This window comes from Phalacrocorax aristotelis, chromosome 1, assembly GCF_949628215.1.
Source record: "Phalacrocorax aristotelis chromosome 1, bGulAri2.1, whole genome shotgun sequence".
NCBI classification, from domain to species: domain Eukaryota; kingdom Metazoa; phylum Chordata; class Aves; order Suliformes; family Phalacrocoracidae; genus Phalacrocorax; species Phalacrocorax aristotelis.
The window spans coordinates 102967157-102974720 of record NC_134276.1 but is presented as its reverse complement, the minus strand read 5'-3'; positions in this window follow the sequence as shown (position 1 = coordinate 102974720).

Here is a 7564-nt window from a genome sequence, read left to right as displayed (position 1 = left end):
TTTTGGTTGGGGTAGAGTTAATTTTCTTCACAGTAGCTAGCATGGGGCTATGGTTTGGATTTGTGCTCGAAACTGTGTTGATAACAACCAGGGATGTTTTAGTTACTGCTGAGCAGGGCGTACACAGAGCCAAGGCCTTTTCTGCTCCTCACCCCACCCCACCAGCGGGGGGCACAAGAAGCTGGGATGGGACACGGCTGGGACAGCTGACCCCAACTGACCAGAAGGATATTCCACACCATATGATGTCATGCTAATGACAGTGCTAATTTGCTTTCTGAATTAGGGCTTAAAATGAGAACGCTGAATGTGAGCCCTTCCAGTCATTGCGGCCTTTGGTAAATAGCTTCTGGCTGAATTCTTCTGAGATACTTAAACGAAAGGTGGTGTGAAGTTGCCTGTATTTGTGTGGTCTCTTCAGTATCATCTAAGTTTGCTGTGAGGGTGCAACTGTTCCCCTTAGTGATTTCTGTTGTAGCTGGCCTTCCTGGATGTCTTTTCTCCTGGACAACTTCAATTTCAGTCTATTCTTCTTGTTTGTGACCTACTTCTACAGTAGAGTTTGAGGACATATTTTCATTCAGGGGATTTTCAAAAGTGAAGCTACTCTAAACACATTTACTGAAGTAAGGTGTGGTGTTTTATGGCTTTTGTAAGATGGAAATACTCATTCTCTTTATACAGTATCTAATACTCAAACTGGAAAACTAAGTTCCTAAATACCCAAGGCAGTCTGTGTCTGATATGTTTCAGATGTATCCAGAAATACTAGAAAAACAATTTGACAGAACTTTCACGGTTCACCTTCTAAGGGCAGTTTATTACAGTGCATAAAGGAACTTTGTTTAAATGTCTTTTTTTTCAATTTCCGAAGTCTTTCTAAAGAATAAGACCCTTGAACTGTTTTTCTTTTTCTTTGTTCTTTATTACGTGGTGTGGAAGAAGTCTGAGGAGGAACTATATTTGACTCTCTTCACTGAAGTTATCCAGCGGGATGAGATACAGCCCTATTAATAACTGCATTCATTTAACTGGTCAATGTAGAGTTGGTTTTGTCAGTATTGATGGTAAAAAGCACAAGCAAGTTAATCAAACCCAATGTTTTTGAAAGTAGAAGCATTGAGCCAATGTTGATATTGTGGAACAGATGTAATATAATCAGCTTTAAGACTCGGGGCGGGGAGGGGCGATGAAGCAGAAGTTTCCTCTCATGGGATTCTTAGCTGAAAGGAAACCAGCGTCTGGGAGTGATTCTGCATATTGGGTCACATGCTGTGATTTTCCCATGACTTCTGCTTTTGGAATGGATTTCGTTATTAGCATTGGGTTTACATATATTATTTCAGATGCACATGCTTGATGTTGAAACCTGGGTAAGAACGTACAGATAATAATATAGTTAGTAGAGAACCCTTCAGGGGTGAATCTTTATGGGATATTGGATCATTTTTGAAGGGATGCTTTACTGAATGGTAATTGTGCAGCACCATTAGCACTTGACTGTACTCTGTACTGAACTACTTGGTGTATTTGTAAGTGTTATGTACTGCTGTCTGACACAGGGACTGTATTTCAAAGAAAGAAAAAACTGAAGATGCATGGCGGTAGAATTATTTCTTCCTTTACCAGGAATTTCAATGTCTTTTGCACAGGGGAAAGCAGAGGAGAACTGCAGAGGAGGAATTGCAGTAAATGGCTATGTTCTATTCTTCCTATCAGTACAAGGTTTTTTTGAATGCATGCCAGTGATGATTTTCACTTTAGATGAAATTCATAGATACAGTGGTACCTGGTAATGGATAATTTCATGTAAATGAAGAAATGCAGGTAAGTCTTGGGGCATATATGTGTTTCTTAGGGATGGTTGACTTTTATGATCTACCTTTACTCAGCACTGGTGAGGCCACACCTGGAGTGCTGGTACCAGTTCTGGGCTCCTCAGTACAAGGGAGACACAGACATACTGGAGAGAGTCCAATGAAGGGCCATGAAGATGATGAAGGGACTGGAGCGTATCTGCTATGAGGAAGGGCTGAGAGAGCTGGGACTGTTCAGCCTGGAGAAGAGAAGGGTCAGGGTGATCTTATCAACGTATATAAATACCTGAAGGGAGGGTGCAAAGGGATTGGAGCCAGGCTTTCTTCAGTGGTGACCAGAGGCAACAGGCCTCTGAACATCAGGAAACACTTTTTCACGGTGAGGGCGACCGAGCACTGGCACGGGTTGCCCAGGGAGGTTCTGGAGTCTCCATCCCTGGAGACAGTCAAAAGCTGTCTGGACACGGTCTGAGTGGCAGACCATACTGGGTGGCCCTGCTTGAGCAGGAGGGTTGGACCAGACACCCTCCCAAGGTACCTTCCAACCCTACCCATTCTGTGATTTTCTTTTTGGACAGTATTGCAAAACATTTAAGATACGAACCAAGCCACTTTTTGTTCTGTTCTTTTTTCCAGATGCTCTGTCAAGGCCCCATTAAAAGTATAATTGCAGCAAACTTCAAACCATGATGTAATTGGTAAATAGCCACATGAAAGTATTTAGTCTCGGTGCTGAGCAGTTAAAACTTGAGCTAGAGGAATACCAAACTTGGCATAGTCCTCCTGATAATCACGGTTTGTTAGCGTTGCAGGTAAGCCTGGAAAATTTGACAGATAGCCTTTGGCACCAAGAGATACAATTTCATAAATTTTTAAGGAAAATGTACTCTTGTTGCAGGGTGATAGTCATCAGAATAAAATGAAAATTCTACGACACTTATCTTGCATTTCTTAACTGTCTACCTATCCCTCCCCCATATTTCCCTATCTGTAGGACCCAACTAAGAGTGCAGTGATATGCTTTAAGAATCCCAAGGCATCAGAAGACGTGCCACTTTTTGACAAATGGATTATTTGCCATTGCTGTCTGTGACAGATAATCTGAACTTTCAGACTTGCTTAAGTGACTGATCACGTACTGAGTATTCTAAGTAAATTTCTAGAAATACAAGTAGGATTGCCTGCAAGTTTTCTAGCAAGAGGTTTTTTCCTAGACCATCTACCCTTTACTTACCCCAGGTATCTGGATTATAGAACTGGGGATACATGTGCAGAAGAAAAGTCAGTCTTTGTAGAGCTTCTTCCTCTCGACGTTGCCTACGTGTCTGATACTGCAGCTAGCTGGCAAGTGACTTTCACACACATCTCAGTGAGGAAGGCCTTCCAATCACATCAGAGTAGTGGTGGCCTTAGTAAATTCTTATTTTCATCACAGATGTTTCCTAAACCCCAACCCTTAAAACTGTTCCTGTAGTCTGAGTAATATCCCATTTAAAAAAAGACAAAACAAAACATTACACTGAGGGCAGTCAGGACAAATTATTTTATTCAGCTTCTTGGAAAATATTTTGGCAAAAATTCGTATTGTCAGAGTATCTTAATGTCACAACAGGATCCAAAAGATCTTGAAATGACTGAACAGCAGCTGTTGTCTTTTTTTTCTTTGCACAGGAAACAACTGTAATACCAAGAAATCCCATTTTTAATATAGACAGGTACAGACTGTGGGAATTCATTCAGTGATGTTGAATTGATGGTGCCAAAATGACTATCTAAGCATCTGTTAGTAAGCAGAAAATTATTGTAGTTAGTGGAAGCTACCACCATAGATGCAACACATGAGCTAGTTAATCTGACAGGGAATGGCACAGAATCAAAGAAATTTCTGCTTGACCACGTACCAACATTTTGTCATAGACACACCAAACCTGGAAAATCCTATAAAGTAGTTTTTTATGCAGTTTCTGGCATCCCAGAAATAATCTCATAATTAGTACCAAATCCAATTCTGTTGCCTTGCTGACACCTTTTTCCTAAGGCAGCAAGGCAAAGCATATTCAGAAAAAAAATGGTGCCAGTGGCAGCTTTGCTTAGCTTCCAGTAACTATATTCCCTTTCCTTCACTGAGTGCCACTTGTTTACTAAACCTGCCAGGTATTCTTATCCAATCCCATGAAAAGTGAGGGGTTTTTCCTGTCATACCTTTCCAGAAGCAGGGTTGTGCCTAATGTTTTGAGCTCCCTCTGCTGGTTTTGTGAGGGTTAATTAAAAATCCTCACCCAAGAGTTAAGATGGGACAAGGATGGGGGGCAATATTCAAACAGCCTTGTAAAAATACTTTTTTTAAAAAAAAAAATCATTAAGCAGTCTCTTAAAAGGAGATTGGTTTCAAATTAAAATATCCAAACTATTTAACCAGTAATTTTCTGCCACAATGACCTTATAGTTAGATCCTTGCCCATAATGCATAGATGTATTTGTAACTGACTGGCTGTGTAGTAATGCAAAGTTGTTGATTTAAAGTACATGCGAATACTGATTTTTTTTTTTTTTGTCTCTCCTCTACTTTCAAATGACATTCAAGTTCAGTGTACAGATGTATAATTTTGTTTAAAAAACTTCTTTTTAGCTAATGACTTCTAGAAGACACCTGTACTTTATATATGGCAATTGTCTCTGTGCTCTGCACAGAAGTATCGTGAGTATCCACAGCAAACAGGCGGTGGTTATTACTCTATACTACCAAAAAGAGAGAAAGCCACAGCTGTTTGTCAGTTATTCAAACATTACCTGGCTGCTTAGGCATGTGTTTGTATACTGACTCATAAGACTTTTGACTCATTAATGGATCCTCCAGCATTGTTTCTTTAAGGATATCCACTGAGGACTCTGATATTAACTCTTCTTAAATGTCCAAAATGCATTCCCTCTAGCACAGAATCCCCGAGTCTTGCACATTTTAGCTAGATCAGACTGATATATATGTATATCCATATTAGCTGATACTTAGAAACTTCTCAGCCCTTTTGTTTCAGCATTGTCATTTTCTTGGGATTTGACTTGGGGGGGGGGAGGCGACAGTGTCTGACTAGCATTTCTACAGAAAACGCAGGGTAGCATGTTCTAGTAACACAGTAAAACTTCAGAACGAGGTTGCTTTCCAAAATAGCTTTCAGGTATTGTTTGTGAAATGACTTGCAGTGTGCCACAAGGTATATGACAAAGGAAATGAAATTTCTGTATTCATTAATACTGAATTAATACTGTGTTCACTAATTCATTAACAGGTTTCATGCGCGTAGTTCACTGTTAGCTTTGCCAGTTTCTGTCTCTTTTTTTTCTTTTTTTAACCCTTCTCTGGCTGCTTTCTCTCAGGACTCCCTCCTGCCCAGCTGCTGGAGCCCAGCCCAGGGACCTGGGGGTCTCTGCCCAGGCTGAGGGATGTGGCTACTATGCTCCTGTTTGCAGGTTCAACCAGTAGTGAAGCTGAGCACATGTCCTAGGGGCACACACATGGAGGACGCTGATGTGGCTGGCTACACAGACTGCCACAAACAAGGTACACCTACATACAGGACTCACATAAAGCATAGACAGCCACGTCCTCTTCCTCCTCTTCCGCTCACTAGCACAAGCACACACATATTCATTGATCCCCCAAGTACCAGCATGGCCCCTCTACCTTTTCAGCACACCCCTGCCCTGCTCCCAGGCCCTCTCACACAGGCTGTGACCCACAGTCCTGCTCCAGCTGCCGGTGGTGAGCCCCTCGCTTGTCCCTCTCTTGCTGGTCCACCCAGGAGCTGGTTTTCAGGACGCACACCATTCCTGCCCCAGTGGCTGGGAGTTAAAGACCCCCACTCCAGTAGCCGACACCACATACCCAGTCTTGACTCCAGAAGCTGGTAACAAATCCACTCTCACACGCGCACCTCTCACCAGTGGCTAGCACTCAGTCCTTGCCATACACAGACATGTGGGATAGAGAATGAGATGACACAGAGTAATAAATAGTTAAGAAAAGATTTAATAAGAAGATCCAAGAAGACAGGACAGACTGCAGTGATCAGGCAACAAGGTTCAGCCCGACAAGCATACAGACAGGCCTGTTTTACATGCAACCAACCCCTTTTATACCCTTTTCTGTCTACCCCCCTCTTTGTTCCTTCCTGCTTCCCCTTCCCTCTGCACATCTTCTTGTGGGTTTGCACAGCTGTTGATTCCTGAGGAGCTCCCAGCTGGGTTTCTGGGATCTCCCTACTTCATAATCAGTTGCAAATTCCAGGTTGGGACTTCCCAGTCCTGGGAGTGGTGCTTGTAGTTTCCAGAGAGCCCTTCTTTTAGTGTGAGTGGCAAGGTTTGTTTTGTCAGGTGGGTGTGTCTGTATACTTTGTTTCTGGGTTTCCTCTTTTTCCCTTAGTTTCCTAATTGACAAGGCCCCTGATCAACTAACCTTGCTGGCATAGCTCCTGGACCAGATACCCTTAAAGGAGCCGACATTCTCCTTCCACATAACCTTACACTGAGAAGATGATTAATTTCATAATATACAAAACAAACACATACTGAGCTCCCAAATGTCTAGATGTTTGAGGGAGGTTGTCATATAAGCAATCCTGGAAAAGGTCTAGCCATGGGACCCTGCTTGATATCCCAAGAAAAGTGCCTGTTGGCATTTTGAGCCGAAAGCTCTTTTACACTGCATGTAATATATATGCATAAACTTGCCAGAAAAATTCCTGCTAGGTGGAACTGGTTTTGTTTGCACCCTGGTAGGATCTAAGGTACTACCCTCCAGTCACCCCCACTGCCAAACCCCTGTGTCCCTGGCCCTGCGTTCTTATGCAACTTGAGAGTTTCTTCAAAAGGCCAGAAAGAAAAAAACCAAAAGGGTGGGATTTCATAGCTCTGTATGATAGCATGTCTCTTCCTTCCCGCACATGATAAAGATCATAGTGAGCACACAGTTTATTATCTTTCTGTGTTGAAGTAAAACACAAACAAGAAAGTTCATAGTTGGTAAGCTGAAAAATCTTAAGAGATGTTAGCAGTTTTGCGTCTTTCCCCTAGGGAATGATGATACCTCAAAACTTTTAAATCTTTCCATTGGAGGCTCAGAAAGATTTTTCTTAAATCATTGTTTCTCAGTAAGTTTGTGTGGCGTACGTACATGTATACAGAGTTAATTTCTTCCTTTCAGTTTACAGGCCCTATTCCTGCAAATGAAGCCCCAGAAAATATCTGTGTTTTCACCACAGCCCAGTCTGCAGGACAGAGGCCCTGCTCCTTTTCTAACTTGTGCTAGTGTCAAGGTTGTAAATGCACAAATGGGACACAATCTAAATTCTCCTTCAAATATACACCTAGATTTGCAGTCACGCTGAGCAACATGTATGTAGGTGCTGTACTGGCTAGACTATTCTTTACCCTGGCTGCATCACTCATTCCTGTCCATACGTGCCCTATATGTTTATAAAAGGAGCAGCATGGACTTCCTCTCAGTTGTTCTGAATTTCTTGACTGAGTCATAGCAAATTTCCTTTCACGCCTTCCTAGCAAACTGCCCTATTTTTTTGTAAGGCCCTTATTGACCTCCTAAAAGCTTATTCACTTCTCTGGTACGACCAGTTTTCCCTCATCCCCCACTTTCTCTTCATACTGATTCTTCTGCACGAGTTCTGTACGCTGCCCTGAAACTTTGGCTGCCTGTAGCCGCGTGTCTTGTAGGGGAAGGTGCTCCTCTCCTG